This window comes from Terrapene carolina, unplaced genomic scaffold (genome assembly GCF_002925995.2).
Source record: "Terrapene carolina triunguis isolate 2854851 unplaced genomic scaffold, T_m_triunguis-2.0 Scaffold88, whole genome shotgun sequence".
Lineage (NCBI taxonomy): Eukaryota > Metazoa > Chordata > Testudines > Emydidae > Terrapene > Terrapene triunguis.
This window is the reverse complement of record NW_020664439.1, coordinates 39,552,717-39,574,511: the sequence shown is the minus strand read 5'-3', so window position 1 is coordinate 39,574,511 and position 21,795 is coordinate 39,552,717. Positions and strand designations below refer to the sequence as shown.

Below are 21,795 nucleotides of genomic sequence, written 5' to 3'. Positions count from 1 at the left end.
GTGTATGCACTAAATGATCTTTAATTATGATCACATACTGTTTCACAAATGGTGCAATACAATATCATAGAATTATTTCTAGCATCTTGTAGTACTGTGTGTTTCTCTGTACGTCAGACTACCTTAAACCTCAATCCTGCAAGTTGCTTTACATGGACTTCAGTGGAGCTCTGTGTGGGGCTATGGGTTCACTCACACAGAGCTCATTGAAGAATCAGGGCTTTGCTGTTATTTATATAAAATTACAGAAACTGTTCTTATACAAATACTTCATGTTAATTAGAATAACCGAGAAATAGCTCACCTAAATTTGCAGATGAATTATCATTAACTGCCTCTTCCCAGGCTGTGCTGTTGGCTGAAAATAAATTGTATAGTGCATTACTGTTGACTTAATTATTTACATACCTTAGAGAGAAGAGAACTGATAAAAAGAATGCCAAAGACATATGGAGCCATCACAAAAATGAAATTACCGAAAAGAACAAATACAAATATAGCATAAGGTGATCTTTTTTTTTTTCTATCTGATTGTAAGAAAAATGATTAAACTATATCACTGTTTGAGATGTAGTATGCGATCATGTTAGTACATACAAGAGAGCTTAAATAAGACTGAATAATATGTAATAATAATGTAATCCACTATTGTGGACATCTGTGTATGAAATGCTAAAAATATTTTTTAGTACAAACATAATATACAAAAAGATACGATTGTCCAAACCAAATGCAAATTAACAAAATATAGGGACATAACACCAACTATCCAGCTTATCAATTGCTTGCTTTGCTGTACATGCATATTAAATAAAGTATTACCCACACTATCATCCTGTCCTGTTGATAATCCTGTGTGGTGAGCATTTTACAAATGTTGGGCTATATGCACAGCATACTCTTAGAACAGTCTTGTTGGGGGGAAGAAAAAGCAAAAAAAGGAAACTACGTTTTGTCAGGGTTTTTCATTACATAACACAGAGCAGCGCACATATACTATTGGCCAACTGGGCAAGTAAACAAATGATTTTTTTTTTTTTTTTTTGAAAAAATAAAAATAAAAATCAGATTTTTTGGCGTTACTTAAATTGTTTTCTTTTAAAAATGAAATGTTTTAAATGAAATCTCAATGTAATATAAAATTATGTTAAGTTTTAAACTACTTTTAATATCTTAAAACATTTATTAAAAAAAAAAATTCAATCCATGAGCCTCTATCAAAATCTTTACACTAAAGGCTGCATTTCTACATCAAGAAAGTTGGTTTGCCCCCTGATTCTAACTTTTGAGGTCAAGCTTTATAAATATAACACAATAAGTCATGAAGTATATTAAGGGCATGTTTCGTTTAATAAAAATAAATTTTATATGTTTTGTGTCAAGTTACATTAAGATGGAATTTAAACAAGCGCAAATCATGAGCAAAAAATTAATTATGTAGTAAATAAGCAATATGTCATTCACTATTTTCTAACATACTAAAAATGTACAATAATAAGAATCTGAAAATATTAAGCTATATAATTGCTAAATAAATGCATATAGTTATAGTGTACCCTCCTAGGTAGCAAAAAGACGTACAAATCTAGTGTAAAGGCTCTACTGAATTGTAAATCAAGATGTTTTGTTATATCAACTAATGAGAATGCACCCTTCTTCAAAAAATAACTGAAGTATAAGTGGAAAAGTTGATTAAAAATTGATGATTTAAATTTAGACTTTCCACTTGGTGACTTAAATCACTGATTTAAATTGCCTTGATTTAATCAGTCCCCCCATTGGCCAATATTTATTTTACAAGTATAGGTTTAAGTATGTGGAGGCTAACGGTAGTAATTTATCAGCAGATTATACAGCTAAATTGGTGCATGAGGCATACCGAGGATACTGGGTGATTGTTGGAAATACTATAATAATTAGCGATGGGCCCAAACCATACCTACAGATCCAGATCTGTATTGCAAAACAGTTTGGGGTTGTTTAGAACTGGTGTTAGGATATTCTAGTGATAAGGGACAGTCCTAAACTTTGTATTTGGAGTCCCACTCTCTCCAAGTTTGGGGTGGTTTGGATATGGGATTTTTGGTTCTGGGCCTGACTCTACCAAGTATTTAAAAAAAAAACAACCCACCCAACCCCAAAAACTAAAAACCCAAAAAACAAGTTGAAAATGAAACAATGTTTTGGATCTGTTTAATAATAGACTGTATTTTTAGGCCGTGCTGGTAGTGCTGCCTATCATTAAGGTTGCCTCCCACATCACATTAACAAACCCTGTTTTCACTTCTTTATAACTTTACTAAACCTTAACCATTTGGGCTGAAATTTTCCATGCTGGGTGACTGTTTCAGGCAATTTTTTAGTCAAAACAGTTAATCTGTTTTAAAAAATAAAGCTATGGGAAAATAATTGTGTTGTCCTTGTTAAACATTCTGGTGACCTTCTGTGTCTAGTATGTCTTTTTCGTCCCTGCTTAAATTTTGCACAAGCAACCTTAGTTCTGGCATTTCCCAACTTTTGCATGCTTTGACTAATATTCTTTTAATGTAGTTTTTATGCATATTTATTTGAAAGTTAAAATAGCAAGATGTCACTCATTAGGACATAATCAAATGCTCAAAGATAGAACAGGAAACTAATTTTTTTATTTTAAAGAGTTAATATTCATCAAACATTTATGAAGATATCTAACAAATTACGACAAAACATTGTCTAATAAGGATGAAAGGGATGAGGTTCTTAAACACTGACTGGTATTACAAAGAATTTTGACTTAATGTATTCATCACCTTGATGTACATTTCCAGTTTATTTTCTCCAAAACGTCAAAATACCTTTGAAGGCTTTGTTGAAGTTTATATTTTCTCCTTATATTGATGGTTGATTAACACCATTGCATATATTCTATACAAAAATATTTTGGAAGAACGGACTCATTAATTTTGACTGTTTCATTTAAACCTTTATAGAACTGTCCAAATCTAAATTACGCCATTGGTGGGATGGATGGTTTCTGTAGGGAGCCTGGGAAGTCAGCTGAGGAATGGAGGTGGGAGAGAACTGTACTGTGAAAAGGGATTGATTCTGGCTGTAGGGAGGCAAATCTGAGTCCCGATTCAGGTCTGCACTGAATCCTGCACCTACTGCTGAAACTCAAATTCCTCTCCAGTTGTTGTCATCTTGCTGTGGGTTGCTGACAACTCTTTTGGATGGCTAATCAGAAGGGCCATGTGACTTACATTAGAAGGTCAACCTGGGATGGGAAACCAACTTTATAGGAGAAAAGGGTGACCAGACAGCAAGTGTGAAAAATCGGGACGGGGTGGGGGGTAATAGGAGCCTATATAAGAAAAAGTCCCAAAAATCGGGACTGTCCCTATAAAATCGGGACATCTGGTCACCCTATTCTCCTATGGCAGAGGTGGACTATAATATCTAGGCTGTGTGTGTTCTTGTTAGGGAATGGAAAGGTGCAAAAGAGAGGAGGGAGTGGGGGCAAAAGCTGAAGGGAAGGTTGAGCGGGGCCTTGTAGTGTATGTCTACACTGCCATTAAAAACCCACAGCTGGCCCATGCCAGCTGACTTGGGCTCATGGGGCTTGGGTGAAGGGTCTGTTAAATTGCAGTGTAGACGTTTGGGCTTGAGCTTGGGCTCTAGCACCCTGTGAAGTGGGAGGATCACAGAGCTCGGGCTGCAGCCCAAGCCTGAATGTCTACACCACAATTGAACAGCCCTGCAGCCTGAGCACCGCGAACCCAAGTAAAAGTATGAACCAGCCACTGATGTCTAATTGCAGTGTAGACACACATATAGTTTCATAGTGTTTAAGCCCAGAAGGGACCATCTCTTTTTTTTTGTTTTTCACCAAAAAGTTTAGTAGTGATTTTACATCTAAAACTTGTAAAATTAAAAACTTCCTAACTGTCAGGGTGGTTAACCGCTGGAATAAATTGCCTTGGGAGGTTGTGGGATCTCAGTCATTGGAGATTCTTAAGAGCAGGTTAGACAAACACCTGTCAGGAATGGTCTAGATAATCCTTAGTTCTGCCATGAGTGCAGAGGACTGGACTAGATGACCTGTCGAAGTCCCTTCCACTCCTTTGATTCTATGATTTCTAATCATCTAGTTCAGAGTTTCCCAAACTTGTTTTGTGGTGCCCACTTTGGAAATTCATGCCCCATACATGTCCCCCTCACTGAGGCCAGGTCAGGGGGTGGATGGAAGGAGTGCCCAGTATGGGGGTGAGAGGAGTGTCTTGTACCCCTGGGGGACAGAGGTTGTACCCACCAGGTGACAGTCGAGGAAGCCTTCTGCTTCCTGTAACAATCAGGCAGTCTCAGCTGCCTGGACCCAGCTCTCTGCCCATTTTGCTTCCCATCCCTTTTCAGGGAAAGTGAGTGGAGCTGCGCTGAAGGAAGGCGGGCAAGGTGCCATACTTAGCAGCTCTCTGAGTCAGTCAACGAGTGCAAACACCTTGTGGCAGAAAGCTGACTCAAGCTATCTGTCCAATAGTACTGTTGTGCCAGCAGTAAGAATTTAAAAGTATGTAAAAGATAAAACTTGCTGTTTCCACAGATCACTGCCATGGAAAACAGAGCAAGTTCTGTCTAGATTCAGGGCCAGATCCTCAGCTGGTTTAAATCTGCACAGCTCCACTGAAATCGAGAGACTTGCCAACTACTCCATCCATATTGGCCAGGGGTTAATTTGGAAGCCATGGCCCTCCACTTTCAAAGAAGCACCAACTAAAATCAGGTTGGTTGGATGGAACTTGAGTTATGCAACAGTACTCATGGGGAACTGTGATTCAGAGCTTGGGGCAAGGAGGAAAGAGGAGACCGCCAAGGCATCCGGAGACTAGATTGGATGACCAGCTCTGTGCCATTGCCCTCCAGGATCTTCAGGCCCAATTACTGACATTCCCCCCCATCCTCTGTGGTTCCCAAATAAGGGTCTGAGCCTCAGATGGTGTAAATCACCATAGTTCCTTTGAAGCTTAGATTTCCTTTGTCTGTGTGTGATTTAGAATTTTGTCCCTTTTATATAATTCCTTGGCCGTAGCTGTCTGTTATCTCCACTAACAGGCGTGGCTACATGGTATACCTGATAATCTCCCATGAAGCTGTCTTCCCAGCCTTTTCTTCTGTGATCAAAAGAATAAAAGTATAGATTTCCCTCCCTGAGAGGGATCTGACCTACTGGTTAAGAAGTCAGTCACCCTTTGCTGTATCACTGTCCAGCTCTACAAGAGTGTGTTACCCACTCAACAAAACATGTCTTTGTTTTATCTGCTGGATGACTGTGTGGTTGTTCACATACTGAGTATATGACAGGTATTTACTCTGCCTCTAATCTCCATACGGCCAGCAAGAAAGGGAGCCCCACTGTTTGGGATGGGCACCCCTTCCCAGCATCCCTTGTTATAGGAATAGGTCAGTAATTGATGTCTGGGACCAAAAATTTTGCTATTGGAGCCAAAAGTCTAAACCTTTGATTTAAAATTAGGGTGAAAGCCAGCAAACAGGAGAGAATAATGTCGCCGCCACCACCATTAAAAAGTGGTGTGTGAAATGGAATAGGAAATGGTTAGAATCATAGGACTGAAAGGGACCTCGAGAAGTCATCTAGTTAAGCCCACTGCACTCATGGCAGGACTAAGTATTATCTAGACCATTCCTGACAGGTGTTTGTCTAACCTGCTTTTAAAAATCTCCAATGATTGTGGAATCTCCATCTCTCTAGGCAATTTATTCCTAGAGTGCTTAACCACCCTGACAGTTAGGAAGTTAACCACCCTGACAGAAGACTCCGTTGGTATGACTGTCCAGTAGGTCGTCTTACGATGGGTAGAGACAGATTGGGTTTGGATGGCTTTGAACATATCTGGTAGGTATTGGAAAAGAGAGAGGTTCTCATGGATGATGAGCAGGTCAGATTGAAATTGGTACAAAAAGAGGTTGATACTGCTTTTACGGTTGATATGGGAGGTCACGTACTATTTCAGCACGTGGGGAGGGAAATAACTCATTAGGAGGGAAACTGCATTTGGCTTTGGGGAAGGGCTCTGTGCTAAGGAATTATTCAAGAAAGGCTATGGATGCCAATTTGTTTTATTTTGGGGGGAGGGTTGTTGCTAGAGTGTAAGAGAGGCATTTTATTTTCCGTATGCTAGGCTTATATTAGAGAATTTTGTCTTTCTTAGTCTTATCTCAACACCACAATAGAAGGAAAATGCTTTTTGTCCTATTGGATTAGAGTGCGTGTGTCTGTTTAATAGCAGGTGTCTATTTTTTGAATTGAGAACGAATGTACCATGCGTCTAGGTAGAACAGAGTTCACATGACTACAGAGTCAGAAAGAAAAGGTAAGATCCCAATACATGTTTTCTTACAATGAGCTCAGTCAGATGAGAAGAACATTTAATGGTCTGACTGAAAAGTATTGGGGGCTAGGAGAATCTGTGCTTAAAACATTTCACCAAATAAGTTATGAAAGGTGACATTGGGTAACCTGGGGTCCACAGGGTATTCAGTGCTGGGTTATTATTATCCTGTTATAATCCTTGTGGATTTTTACAGGGCGCTTCTTCCTTGCATGAGGGGTAGATTGTAGGATGGTGCTTGTCAGAAAATTTGACAAATGGACAAACAAGGACAGCATTGTTGGTACTGTGTAGGTGGGAGTGTATGTCTCTCTAGTGTACTGGAGATGAAAGATGAGGTGAGGTTAGGTTATTGTTTAATGTTTTGATGCCAATCTGTTTTTTGGTCTTGTTGTCCTACTCTGACAGGTTTAGTAGTGTTTTTATGACTGCAAACTGGATCTCCCTTGCATGACTCAACAGCAGCGTCCAGCCAATTGAATGGTGATGTATTGATGGTCTCCACAGGGATTGGTGGCTGCAATGCCATGCCTCCAGTCAATTGAGGTTAAAATATGTGTATGTATATGAATTTAGAGCACTGAATGCATATGGGGTACAGTAGTCACATGCTGCATTTAACTGTATTTAAGAGCTGTCTATATTACAACCACTGTCCTACTCTGAGCTCCATGTGGGCAGAGCCCTGATCCCATGCAGAGACCTATTGACTTCGGTGGGTCTCCAGGTGAGAGCAGGGAATCACCTGCACAGAGCTCAGTGCAGGTTCCCGGTGTTTAAGTATAACAATGTGCTAGTATGATTATCTGCCATTCTTGAGGGCGGGGGTCCATACTGCAACATTCTTTTTATTTTGTAGAGCTGCATTGTCCGATTGACACAATCAGTAAAAACAAAATATGAAACCACCCCAAAAGGGGGCAGGCAACTGTACTAGCATGCACTTAAGACTGCAGTGGGGATGGGACCTTTAGAATGAGGAGATTTACTTTACTCTTTTCAGTAAGATAGAATATAAGTGATCAAAATTGTGAGATATCAGATTTTTCCTTATAGCATGATGATGTTACTCATGGTTTTTGGCAATTCCATTCTTTCTCAGTAGTGTGAATAAGCCCTTTTGTCACTTCTCACTCGCCCCAAAAAATTAACAAAGGTTCCCCACGCATAGTGATTTGGACAGAAAAGTGGATAAAATTTGGAATTCTCATACAAATGGACATTCTCCTAAGCAAATTAGGGAAATATGGTCTAGATAAAATTACTATCAGAGGGGAGGATACAGAACTGTTTAAAAGACCATACTCAGAGTAGTTATTAGTGGTTCACTGTCAAACTGGGAGAGCGTATCTAGCGGGGTCCTACAGGGGTCAGTTCTGGGTCGAGTACTATTCTGTATTTTCATTAATGACGTGGATAATGGAATGGAAAGTATGCTTATAAAATTTTTGCAAGTACTTTGGATGACAGGTTTAGAATTCAAAATGACCTTTACAAATTGTTGAATTGGTCTGAATTCAACAAAATGGAAGATCAGTAAAGACAAGTGTGAAGTACTTCACCTAAGAAGCAAAAATCAAATACACCACTGCAAAATGAGGAATAACTGGCTAGGTGGTAGTACTGATGAAAAGGATCTGAGGGTTATAGTGGATCACAAATTGAGTATGAGTCAGTATTGTGATGTAGCGGCAAAGAAGGCAAATGTCATTCGGGGTGTATTAACAGGATTGTTGTATGTAAGACATGGGAGATACCTGTCCCACTCAGCTCTGGTGAGGTCCCTGAGCTGCAGTACTATGTCCAATTCAGGGTGCCTCACTTTAGGAAAGATGCTGACAAATTGGGGAGAGTCCAGAGGAGAGCAACAAAAATGATTAAATGGTTTAGTAAACCTGACTTGTGAAGAAAGGTTAAAAAAAACTGGGCATTTTTAGTTTTGAGAAAAGAAGACTGAGGTGGGACCTGATAAGTCTTCAAATATGTTAAGGGCTGTTATAAGGAGGACTGTGATCAGTTGTTCTTCATGTTCTTTCCCAGAGTTCCACCCTTGTTGACATTGTTGACTTCTCCGGGGACATGTGATAGTTGAAGCACAGAACACCTAGACTTTGCAAAGGCTTCCTGCACAATTACTCTTTACTTTCAACAGCATGAGAGATCTACAGATCTAAGCAAAACAATAGCACACGTATGATGGGATTAATCTGCAGCAAGGGAGATTGATATTAGGAAAAACTTTCTAACTATAAGGATAATTAAGCTCTGGAATAGGCTTCCAAGGGAGGTTTTTAAAAATAGGTTGGACAAACAGCTGTTAGGGGATGGTCTAGTTTTACTTGGTCCTACCACAGTGCAGGGGCCTGGATTTAATCACTTCTCAAGGTCCCTTACAACCCTACATTTCTATGTTAAAGATGCAGTAACTAGAAATGTTTCTAATGCTCTTCAAAACTATTCAATCCTTTACACAAGACTTCAAATCTGTTTTGGTAGAGATGGGGAAAGGCTCTTGGGTATAAATGATGGCAAGAACTCACAATACATGAAATATCAACAGTCCAGCTTTGTTGGACTATTGTGAAAAGCTAAGACATTCTTGTGAAACGTGAGAAGAACATAACTCTATTAACAACCATTAGAATAAAGACTTGCATTTCTCCAGCAAGTTTGTGACTCACTTGTGGGTTCCAGATGTAAGGGAAAAAGTTGACCTTACAATTATGGAGTTTGTCTACCTTGGAATTATTCTCTGTATTGCAGGTCCAGGGTATTATTTCTCAGGGCCTGGGGAGAGATTTCTATTTGTACCTCACAGATACAACTTTCAAGTCATGTTTACTAAAAGTACCTCAAGTTTTTTTTCATTGCAGTGATCCATGTAATGACTCTAGGACTTTAAATACCTGCAGATTAATTTGTGGCTCTTCTTTGAGACTCTGGAACACATGGACACATTCCTCACAATGTGAGAGGAAAATATGTGTAATAAATAAACCAAGTTTGGTGCTGTTTCTTATAAGTGAATTTCTGGAATAATTGTGTATAGTTATGCTAGTTACATATAGATGTGAAAATTACTTGGTGTGAATGGTTAGCTTTTCCATCTCTGCAGATTTTGGCTCTTTGACACTTGGCAATCTGTCCTTCAGGCTTCAATGAATACTCTGTCTCTCAGAACATCCAGAAGAATTTGGTTGCACCTTTGGGTAGATTTACACTGCACACTAAGTCTGTGGAGCGTGGGCTAGTGGACTCAGTGTTTCCAGGCCCAAGCTTGCGAGCCCCCACTGCATTGAGAACCTGGATTTACAATTGCTGGCCTGTGTCTCACAGCCATGCTAAGGCGTCCATACTGTATTATGCAGACCTTCTGACTCGGACCTGTAGCTTGACCTGCATCCACATTGCAAAATGACAGGGTTTGGACCCAAGTCACAGTGGGACTTGGGCTCCGACACATACCCCTTCTCAGGACCCAAGGAACTGGGTCCTGAAAGCTTGCTGACCTGAGTCAGACTGAGTTGTGTGTGGATGGAAGCAGAGATTGGGCTCAAACCTATGTCTGAGCCCGGACTTACTCTTAAGTACATTACCATTAATGTAGGTATGTAGACATACCCTTAATGACCCTTGGCAGTTTTAGGTATGCCTTTGAGGCAAGGAAACAGTCAGTCATACAACAAGAGGACTTAGAACTCAAATACAACTTTTAGGCAGTTTTGTGAGGAGTTAATTATTTCCCCCAAACACCAAAGCAGAAACATAACAAAAAGGAAGTTTAAAAAGCATTTCTGTCATCTATTGCTTGTGGTTAGTTCATCTAATTTTTTGTATTGTTCCATCAAGTAAATTTTGCACCTATCTTCCAGCCACAACTGTGTCAAGGGGAAAAAAATAGTATTCTGTGAATAGTGTCATATGCCTGTGGTGATACTGTTGGGGTTTCATAGAATCATAGAATATCAGCGTTGGAAGGGACCTCAGGAGGTCATTTAGTCCAACCCCCTGCTCAAAGCAGGACCAGTCCCCAACTAAATCATCCCAGCCAGGGCTTTGTCAAGCCTGACCTTAAAAACCTCTAAGGAAGGAGATTCCACCACCTCCCTAGGTAACCCATTCCAGTGCTTCACCACCCTCCTAGTGAAAAAGTTTTTCCTAATATCCAACCTAAACCTCCCCCACTGCAACTTGAGACCATTACTCCTTGTTCTATCATCTGGTACCACTGAGAACAGTCTAGATCCATCCTCTTTGGAACCCCCTTTCAGGTAGTTGAAAGCAGCTATCAAATCCCCCCTTATTCTTCTCTTCTGTAGACTAAACAATCCCAGTTCCCTCAGCCTCTCTCGTAAGTCATGTGCTCCAGCCCCCTAATCATTTTTGTTGCCCTCTGCTGGACTCTTTCCAATTTTTCTACGTCCTTCTTGTAGCGTGGGGCCCAAAACTGGACACAGTACTCCAGATGAGGCCTCACCAATGTCGAATAGAGGGGAATGACAACATCCCTCGATCTGCTGGCAATGCCCCTACTTATACAGCCCAAAATGCCCTTAGCCTTCTTGGCAACAAGGGCACACTGTCGACTCATATCCAGCTTCTCGTTTGTACATTGCCTAACACAATGGAGTTCTTGTCCACAATGATGACCTTTTCTACACTTGAAGTGGCATGTAGGGTACATGTAACTACACACTGCAGTGAAAGGCGGGCTGTGTCCAGCCTTCCTGCAGAGTGTAGCTACATATGGCAGTACCCTGTTGCTGGTGCCTTTCTTCACTGCCTCCCCACCATCCCAGAGCCTTTTCCTGCTGCTGGAGCCTTTCACTGTAGGGAGGAAAGGCACTGGGAGGTGGGAGCTGTGGGAGCCTTTCGCTGTGGCAGGGAAAGGATCTGGCAGAGGAGAGGCAGTGGAGAAAAGCTCAAGCAACGGGATACTACACTGCTAAAATAGCATTGTGGAGAAGGGAGATACTGGTTGGACATGTAGAGAGCCATGTAGGGTACATACCCAGAGTTCTGGCATCTAGGGCATGCTACTCCACATGCCTAAGCTGTGACTCGCTGTCTGTTTATACCCATGCTACCTATACCTGTGCTAGCAGTGCAGTGTCTGTATATGCTGCTGCAGGTGTAGACTTTTACCTTATGGCTTCTAGATGCTGTGATAATACACATAAATAGTAATAATGGATCTTTATATTGAAAGCTTTCCCTTATCTGCTTAACATCTGGACAGGCAACCTGAAAAATCATCAATATCTAACAGACATCTCCTTTCAAGGCCTGCCAGAATATTACATGCTTTTGGCACTGATTGCAATTAAGGCTTATTCCATGGGCTGCTTTCCCAAAGGACTGGATAGGGCAGTCTCGCTATTGAAAGTGAGTTAGTGTCTGATTTTCAGAGTTGCTGAGCACGCGTAGCCCCCAATGGAGTTGTAAATGCTCAGCACTTTTGCAAAGTAGGCCCTGACGTGTGTTACTACTTTGAGAAGCGTAATGTTTAGCAGTGAAGCATTAGGACCAAAGGGATTGAGATGCAGTTACAGATGATGGTGAGAGAAGGGTCTGTGCCCACTGAGGAGAGAGTGAAGGTGAAGACAAGTAGTTATGTTTGATGCAGTAGAGAAGAGGGAGTCAGTGGAGGCGTGCAAAGAGGGGTGTGTGTTTGTATGACATGGTCAAAATGAAGGATTAGGAAAATAATCTTTGCAGCAGCATTCTGAATGGATCTAAACAGGGCAAGATTGCATTTGTCAAGGCCAGATAAAAGGATATTGCTGCAATTGAGATGAGAAATGATGAGTTTTAGCTGTGTGGATAGAAAAGGCCATATTGTAGAGATGTTATTCGCAAAGATTTTGCAAGATTCAAACATTACCTGGATGTGAGGGCTAATAAATAAAGTGCGGACGCGTCGGTGTTTGTAGCTCATATTTGTGCGTGGTGTCTCTGAGGCAAAACCATTCTAGTGTAAGCAACTGATAACTCCCACTCCTTCTTTTTCTCCAGTTATGTGCTACCCTCTCATAGTAAGAGGCGATCAGTTTCTTGTCTCCGTTTCAGTCCTTCACTTATCAATGGCTAATCAAGTAGCTGTTCCTTCTCACTTGCTTTCAGTCTCTTTCTGGTATTGGAGGTTCTGCTGAGAGATGGTGCTTTGCTATGACCGGAAACGTGACAAAGGAACAGAACATGACAGGATTCTTTATCTGGAGTTGGGATCATTTTCAGAATACATACTCTGGAGCAGTTGTGGTAGATTGCAGAACACATTTTGAACTCATCAGTGGGTCAGAGAGTTTCCATAGGATCAGGGGAGCTCCAGGCCTCGAGAGATTCATATTCTGAAGTAATAGCCTTCCTGTGACTAAGTCATCGTCATTGTGGTGGTGGAGTTCTGAGTAGCAGTCCCCAAAGGAAAAAAGGAAGGGAAAACAGTGAGCTAAAGTAAACAGACCCTACATGGGGAGAAGATTACGGATAGTAGAAGGCTTGTTAATCTATCAGACAAAGGCATACCATGATCCAATGTCCAGAAGTTGAAACTAGATAAATTCAAGCTAGAGGTAAGGTGCCCATTTTTAACAGTGAGGGTAATTATAAATTGGAACAATTTACAACAGCTGTGGTGGATTCTCCATCACTTAAAGCTGTAAATGAAGACTGGATGTCTTTCTAAAGAATATGTTGTAGTTTAACTAAAAGATGTGGACTTGATGCAGGGATTACTGTGTGAAATTCTATTGTCTGTGTTACACAAGAGGTCAAACTAGATGATGGTATTGGTCCCTTCTGGCCTTAAACATCTAATAGAACTGTCTTAAAGTAGAGAAAACCTTCAATTTTTTTTATTTCCACCTGCCCCAAAATATAAGGATCCCCTGAGCACATACCTCAAGGGCACCAGGAGCTCTATAACCAAAGTTGTTCTCTCTCCTCCATGAACATTAGAGGAATAAACTTTCAGAATATGCAGTTTTAGCTGCATAACTCTTAGGGTATGTCTACACTGCAATTAAAAAAACAGCACCAGCGAGTCTCAGAGCATGGTTCAACTACCTTGGGCTCATGGGGCTTGGGCTGTAGGGCTATAAAAGTGCAGTATAGACATTTTGGCCCAGGTTCTGAGACCCCTCGAGTCGGGAGGGTCTCTGAGGGCTTGTCTACTACACTTACGTTGTAACTTGCGTTGCTCAGGGGTGTGAAAGAACCACCCCCCCCCCGAGCGACGTAAGTTGCATCAACTTAAAGGGGTGTCTACACCATGCTATGTCAGATGGAGATGCTCTCCTGCTGACAGCTTCCACCTCTAGTTGAGGTGGAGTAATTACATCAGTGGGAGAGCGTGCTCCCGCCGATGTAGCGCGGTACTGATGATAAGCCCTGAGCCTGGGCTTCAGCCCAAGTCTGAAGACTACATTGCAATTTTATAGCCCTAAGAGCCTGTCACCTGACCCAGGCCAGCCGCAGCTGTGCCCTGGACCTTTTATAGCTGTGTAGATGTACCCTTATTGACATCAGTGGGAGATTAGAAGCAATGCACACCAAATTTAAAATGGGAGCTTGGAATGCTTAATAGGTGGCATTTCAGGCATTTACTTTGACAGGCCTTTTCCCTTCCAAAAGCCCCATTTTTCTAGAGGAGGATGCTTTGATTAGCAAGGTATATCTCCGGTGTGTATATATAGAAGTATCTGTTTCGAAGCATTAATCCTTGAAGCCCTGGTTTATATTGAGAGTTTCAGTTTTAGTAGGGGGAAGACTTATGTATTAACCATAAGTATAGTTAAAAAGAAGAGTGAGCAAAGTATGCTGGTATCTGTAAATTGAACAAACATGCTGTCAGTGTGTCATGTATAGTACTTCAAAAATATTTAAAGTAGATTTTTCAATTCTGAAAAATATTTCCAGCAAATCAGGACAATTTTAGTGGTATTTCACAGTCTGGGCCTAAATTATCTGACATAATTCCTTTAAAATATCTTGGATTGCAGGAAATTTTGAGTGGTTTCTAGGGGTGCAATGGCAATGATGCAGTTTAAATTTGCAAAGATGCGTGCATTAGAAGTTTCCCTCCTCTTTTTATCCCCTCAGAGACTTACAATTTAACTTCAAACATACTTTTTGTGCCATTGCTAGTTCTGCTTCCTGCCAAAAGGTGACTGTGTGTGCGGGCAGCTTGGTAAAACTCAATTGTCATTTTTGAGTTCTCTGTGTATGTAGGGAAAGGCAAGCAGAGAAGGACTGGTTCGTATGCTCCCAATAAATTTTTTTCATGCTGCCAATACTTTTCTGCTACTTTCCAGGTAACTAAAACACCTATTTTAAAACGTTAAACTTATGTTTTCTGTGTGACCATGTACCTTGCACAGATTTGCAGAGGTTGGCTTAGAAACTAGTTAGGTGTTCACAAACAGACTGTTGCACTTGCTCAGTTTGTATTGTTTCCAGTAAATTTATAACAATGGGTTGAGTTCCAGAGGGGGTGGGTGTGTGTGTTTATAAAAAGAGAGAAAGATCCTTGCATGCTGAAATAAGTACATTTGTATTTGTTTCTATGTGTGCCATTGTGTATTTACGAACATTCAGATAAACATGGCTGGTTGTGTTTACCTGACAGTGTAATTACTAAAGTCTCACATGCCTCATCAGAAAACACAAAGATATTAATTGCAATAGAGCTCTGTTCATACAGTTTTATGATTATGGAATTTAAATGCACAAAATTCAAGGAATTCCCATGGCTACTAACAAAAATTCCCACTGCAATCATAACTTGGCTCCCTTGTGTATGCACAATATTTGCTGCATATACCGTATACACTCAGCTTAAAGAATTTAGCCCAAACAGTCAAAGTTTTGCAAAGTTATAGGCAACTGAAAGCAGGGTCTTACGGGAAGTGTTGATCCACCCTAATAGGTGGTGCTACTGCCTTGCCTATAACATGCGGACACAGCATCCGCTGTCATTGTGTTCCTTCTGACCGGAGCTCAGTGGAGTCTGTCTGCTGCTCTGTCAGCTCCTTTTGGGAGAACTAAGAACATAAGAATGGCCATACTGTGTCAGACCAATGGTTCACCTAGCCCAGTATCCTGTCTTCTGACAGTGGTCAATGCCCGGTGCTTCAAAGGGAATGAACAGGACAAGAAATCATCAAGTGATCCAGCCCCTGTTGTGCACTCCCAGCTTCTGGCAAACAGAGGCTAGGATTGCATCCCTGACAATCTTGGCTAATGGCCAGTGATGGACCTACCCTTCGTGAACTTGTGTAGTTTGTTTTTGAACCCCGGTATAGTTTTGGCCATTTAGTGCGTGTGTATATGTAAATTTACTGTTGCGCTTTTTGACCGAAGCATCACGGCAAAGTTTGGAGCCCTGGGGACCAGTGTTCTAGTTGGAAGTAGAAATTGATGGAGACTGGTAATTTTTTTTTTCTTTTCTATTCAATCTTGTTTATTTACAAGGAATGCACAAAGTCCTGTGTCTCTGAATGCAGAAGGAACCAAGAACACACGCTTACAGCAACCAAGCCTGGTTAGCCAACACCAGACGCAAAAGCTCTCTTTCTAGCTTTTTCCAAGCAGACTGTGCTTACAAAGCTCCCACTTGGCTTTCTTGCCTCTCCCTTTCTTTCGGTTCTTGTCTGTTGTCAGTTTCTGTGTGATCTCTTTTCCCTGATATAAGCACACTGCTACCCAAAACAATACCCTGCCAAAAGTTTCTGGGCCAGGTTCTCAGACACTTTTTTGTTCTAGGTGGGGACTTGTGCATACAATGATGTTAACTGAAGAGTGTGTTCACAGCTGTCAATCTCAATGGGGTTCTAGCTCCACTCATTACAAAGTTTGTCAGCTCATAACCATACGTACATCAGATGTACTTGCTAAATCATCCTTTGCCATTGGGTCTGAAGTCAAGAATCCAGCTAACCCACTCTCCTTTTAATTATGGCAGTCACATCCCGTGGGGATGGTAGGGGAATCAATTACTATCAAGCTGCTTCTATGCTACCATAAAATCCTCTACAATATAGGGTCACAGGCATGATAGCATGGGTGTATGGCAGCAGTTCTCAACCTGCGGGCCTCATGTGGCCAACGTAGCACACAGCTGTGGCCTACCTATGTGCTTAAAAAAAAATTCAAAATTTACTGCTCTGGTCTGGCAGGGGACAGGGCTGGCTGAGGGGGAGACAGTGTCTTGCAGTCTGCACCAGCGCTCCTGCCAGCAGGGGGCTGGTGAGCGCCGCAGGGGGCGGGAGAGTGAGCGTGTGGGTAGGTTTGGGGGGGGGGCCCTCTGGGCAGTGAGAGGGTGGGGGGCGTTGGGAACTACAGGTTTGTCAGGGAGCTGCAGCACCCCCAGGTTTTAGGTGGGACTCTGCTCCTGACCTCCCTTCTCAGCTCCTGGCTGCTGGTCCATGCCAGGTGCTCTGCTCCAGGCCCGGTGCCGGGGGTCCCAGCTGCCTGTCCCCACATGGTGGGGTCTGGGTTTGGCTGCTGCTCGGCCCCAGCCCCACATGGTGGGCCTGGGTCCCGGCTGCCTGGCCCTCGCCCATGGCTCTGCTCCTGACCCCGTGCTGGGTGGGGGCTCTGGGCATTGGGGACTGTGGGGGGTTTTTTGGGGGGGGGGGGGGGCACTGTGGTTCTCAACCTGCGGCCCACGTAACACATTGTGGGCCGCATATGAGAGCCACAAGGAGTATGGAGAATCACGAAGAATCCCTGTCTGGTTGAGGGGTGTGCCGCAGGAAGATGGGGGAGTGTTCATTTAAATGTTAAATAAGTAATAAGGCACAAAAGTCTGTATTAGTGCTCATTAATGCACATCTCCACGTATATAGTGAGCCACAGGCAAACGCAGCAGGAGGGGTCTTGAGCAGAGAGTGGGAGCAAATTATACAAATGAGGTTGGGGAAAGATGCGGGGGGGATAAAATTTAGCAGAAGGGGAAAAGAGTTAAAATAGTTGTAGAAAGGCCTTTATTATGACTTGAAGTTGTTGATTTATTGGAATGTGGCATGCTGATGTAGGTTTTCATTTATTATTGTAATGAGATTTACCTGTAGAGAAGGAGGTTCCAAACTGTATAATACTGCTACTTAACTGTAGCATCACAAGAGCACTTTATGTAGCCACAATTGATGAAGTGGGCATTCACCCACGAAAGCTTATGCTCCAATACTTCTGTTAGTCTTAAAGGTGCCACAGGACTCTCTGTTGCTTTTTACAGATTCAGACTAACACGGCTACCCCTCTGATACTCGAGTTGTGTGTATTATGTAAATGAAGCAAAATCCCCATCAGGCATTCTCCCCAGGCACCTTTATTTGAAGTATTGTTATTCCCATTAGTAGTTTGAAGAAAAGCCACTCTTTTGCTGCAGTGGGACTCGGTAGGAAAGTTGTACTGAAACTCATTTTATAATTGGCTAATAAGTTACACCTTGTATTATGGCTTATTGCATCCAGTTTAATATCTGCCATCTTGTTGGATCCCTGTTCAATGGTGGAACTTAAACCTTTTCTTACAGACTAAAAAAAAAAAAAAAAAAAAAAAGTTTATAGAAGTACAGTCTACTTTTTTGAAACCTACCTTTCGTGGTAAGCTGGTTTCTGAGTTAGACAAGAGACTTATTTTGTGCTTGGGCTAATCAGAATGCTGCAGGTTAACAAGGATGTAGTGAACAGCTGTCACTCTACTGAACTCTCTACCTTTAGATGAATGATGAAATCTACACCATTATTGGTATGAAAAAACAAAATAATTGGAATCGAGTATTGTCACAGGATCAATGTCTACAGCTTTGAAAACTAACATCTCAGTTTTGCTTCAGACATTTTTCTATAAATATCTGTTTCTTTTTCCTTGTCACATATGTAGCAGCAGGAGCTCATTATTCTGAGACAACATTCTATTCCATTGGCACTAAATTTGAAATTCCCAGGTGTTACTTTTTTTTTCTTTCTCTTCTAAAAATTAGATACATTTTTGAGAATTTGGTATAGAGGAGAAATGTATTTGACAGGTCTGGAGGCTGAAGTCCATTGGTTAGCTGCATACCAGATACAGCATGGTCAGCAAAGGGGCAAATTCCCCCATTGTGGTTTTTTTTTTTTTGTTTTTTTTTAAATGTAAGGATAGTCCAGTGGTTAGGGTGCTAGCTTTCTGCTTGGGACACCTGAGTTCGATTCTAGCTTTTGCCACAGGTTTCCTGTGTAACTTTGGACAAGTTGTTCAGGCCCAGATTTTTAAATGTATTTAGGCATTGCTCCATTCAGCATAAGTCAGTTAGGTGTTGCAGTGCCTAAATACCTTTAATCCAGGCCTTAGTCTTTCTGTGCCTCAGTTCCCCATCTATGAAATGGGGGTAATGTATTTCCTTTCCTCACAAGAGTGTTGTGAGGATAAATAAAGGTAAATTAAAGATTGTGAAGTGCTCAGATACTAGATGGGGCAATATAAGTAAATAAAATCCAATTAGATTGATAGAAAGATAGACATCTTGGCCTGGAGAAACCACCTCTAGTTGAAAACCGGTAGCTGGCTCAAATACATAATTTCTGCTGAGTAGTATAGTTTACTGTTTTTATTCTGTGGTTTTTAGGCAGTTGGTGTGAAAGAAATGTGGTAGTTCTTTGTCTTGGACAAACATACTGTTCATTTTTTTTTTTTCACCCATAGACTTACTACATAATGTGAGTTCATTATATTTCAATTATAATTTGAGTGTTTTCTCTAGACCTACTGAAACCATAATGATTTCCTGTTTTCATGTGGTTTGACAGATCAAATAAATACACCGAAAGCAGTTGTTTTAGCATTAGCTTTCGTATGAGTAAATAGGACTGTATAAAATCAAATATGAAGTTATTTAACGTTAAAATGTTAGCGTTTTGGTAAATAATTTCATTTTATTTTCATGAAAACTGTGGCAGTACTGCTATATGGTTTGTTCCCCTCCCCTCCCCCAATAAAATGCAAGTCTATGTGTATGTTGCTTGCAGTGTTGTTGTAGCCATGTTGGTCCCAGGATATTAAAGAGAAAAGGTGATTGAGGTAGTGTCTTTTATTGGACCAACTTCTGTTGGGGAAAGAGACAAGCTTTTGAGCTACACAGAGCTCTTCTACAGGTCTGAGCTCTGTGTAGCTAGAAAACGTGTCTCTTTCCCCAACAGAAGTTGGTCCAATAAAAGACACTACCTCTCCCACCTTATCTCTGTTATACATATACACACACATAATTTGTATAAAATTTCAAAAGAGACTTGATTTTGGGTGCCCGAATTTTTTGGGTGCCAAACCTGAGACATGTTTTGTAGGGTCTTGAATTTCAGAAAGTACTGAACCAGAGCCACCCAGTTCCTTTAAGGTGTTTCAAAATTGGGCATAAAAAACACTAGTTACTTCTGAAAACTTAGGTCTGGCTGTCTATCAGTAAACCTTGCCACAAAATTGCCTACCAAAATAGCTATCAAATGGCCTTTATCTTTTTCACTTATTTGATACTGTTGTTTTTAAACACACACTCTAGTACTTGAAATCAGTTCTAATTAGTGTGAAAGGAGCTACTGATAATATTAATCTAAGTATTCTTTGGAGCAGTTTTTAAAGCAGTTTTATGTGAGCCTGTTACAGGTATATATGTACAAAATAGCTGAAAGTATGCTTCAGTGACATTACCATTACAAGAAATTTTGTGTTCATTCAGAACAGATTTTTAACTGTAGACTTAATGCAGCATATTCATTTGTATGGATTGCTGCAATTGTATTTTCATACAAATAATGTGGTTGTCATGGTAAAGTGTGTGTGTATGTGTCTGTAATGTAAAATTTTTGTTTGAATTGCGATTGCTAAATAATTGGTCATCAACATTTCTGTTTTGCGTTAGAAGAAAACTGTGGTTCAAGAAATCTGAGTGTTAAATAAACAGTGCACTGGGTAACAATTTCTTTTTACTCTTCATTCATCAAAGAAACAGGAACTGAGAAAGAGAAGAGAACATGATTTTTATTGCCAATTATCATTATAGTATGACAATAATAGACTCGTTATGCCCTTTTAGAACTATACAGTTAAAAATAAACTTTCCATTACATTCCTCTTGACTTTGAAATACGGAGTGTCTCTACCAGCAGATGTGTGGTGTTAGAAAATAAAATCACAAAGGTTTGTGATTGTATAGCTCTCCTCTAATAAAATAGTGTACCCCCCCCCCTCAATTCTTTCAGTTTTCCAGCAGAAATAATTGGAGATTCCTTTAGTGAGGAGCAGGTAACCTTGGAGATAGACTTTGGGTAAAGGAAACAAGACTATCTTCCTCAGTAGTTCTCATTGTGTTTGGCCATTGTTGAAGCAGTTAGACACACATTATTATTCTGTTAGGTTTTTCTTTTTTGACATTCATGTTGCACCCGAGATATCTATGGCCTTCTGTTCAAACATGTACAGGGCAGGGTCCTGTCATAAAGGAGCTTAAAATCTAATATGGAAGGATACTACACAAATTTTTAATGATCTGGTTAAGATGGAAATAGGGGGAAATATTTTGTAGATCATCTGGTTTCATACGTGTAGGCACATCTGTGTGAGCCAGGAGTGCCTCCCCAAAGTGTAAACTGGCCACACTTTGGGAATAGGATCCTTGAGAGAAGAAGCCACAGAAGTCTTTAAACCATGATTTGAGGATGTCAGTACCTCAGCCAGAGGTTAGGGGTCTATTACAGGAGTGGGTGGGTGAGATTCTGTGGCCTGCAGTGTGCAGGAGGTCAAACTAGATGATCACGATGGTCCCTTTTGACCTTAAAGTTTGAGTCTATGAACACCATAGTGTGTATGGAGAAGGGTGATGGAAGAGGGGCTCTGGTCTTTGTGGGAAAGCACTTGTGGAACTCAGCCTCTCTTTCAGACCTGTTGTATTTATTATTCTGAATGAGTGAGTGATATGTGCAGCCTGATCCAAACTCAAGTGTAGTCAACAGAAGTCTTTTAAGGGGCATGGAGTCAGCCTGAAGATATAATCGCCTCTTTATGCCAGAGATGATCAAATTGGAAAAAGTTTGTATTTTCTTGATTTATGTTCCTTCTCGAACACCTCTCCTTGTTGCCCAGTTTCTCTTCCATAAAGGATTTTCTGAGACTGTAAGGATCTCTCTTCTGCCCTGGTGGCATCAGGTGCTTTTAATCATCTTTCATTCCACTTTTGGTTACTTGTCCTGTTTATTTTCTAAGGCCATGACTGGTACATCCATAATCTTTCATTTTTGTCTTTTAAATTTTCTATTGATGAAACCAAAATATAGTCAGAGTCTTTTTTCAATTGTCTCCTTAGTTTGTGGGCCATAAGCCCTCCCTCACCCCAGTATATGTTTAATTGTCCACATATGGTAATTTGTATTGTCTTAAC

At 40.9% G+C, this 21,795-nt stretch overlaps 1 protein-coding gene across 5 annotated transcripts in view; it reads left to right on the top strand.

The window, feature by feature from the left end:
* The window catches only part of TBL1XR1 (transducin beta like 1 X-linked receptor 1), a 162,137-nt gene that overhangs the window by 18,203 nt on the left and 122,139 nt on the right, over nucleotides 1–21,795 (top strand). For 2 of the 5 annotated variants that reach the window (XM_026650047.2, XM_026650048.2), the window contains exons 2-3: nucleotides 414–506; nucleotides 4,577–4,756. The exons of 2 other annotated variants lie outside the window; for them this stretch is intronic. The gene's annotated coding sequence lies outside the window, so the exon portion shown is untranslated. The remainder of the gene's footprint in view (nucleotides 1–413; nucleotides 507–4,576; nucleotides 4,757–21,795) is intronic. One more of the 5 variants, XM_026650049.2, reaches the window with a different exon arrangement.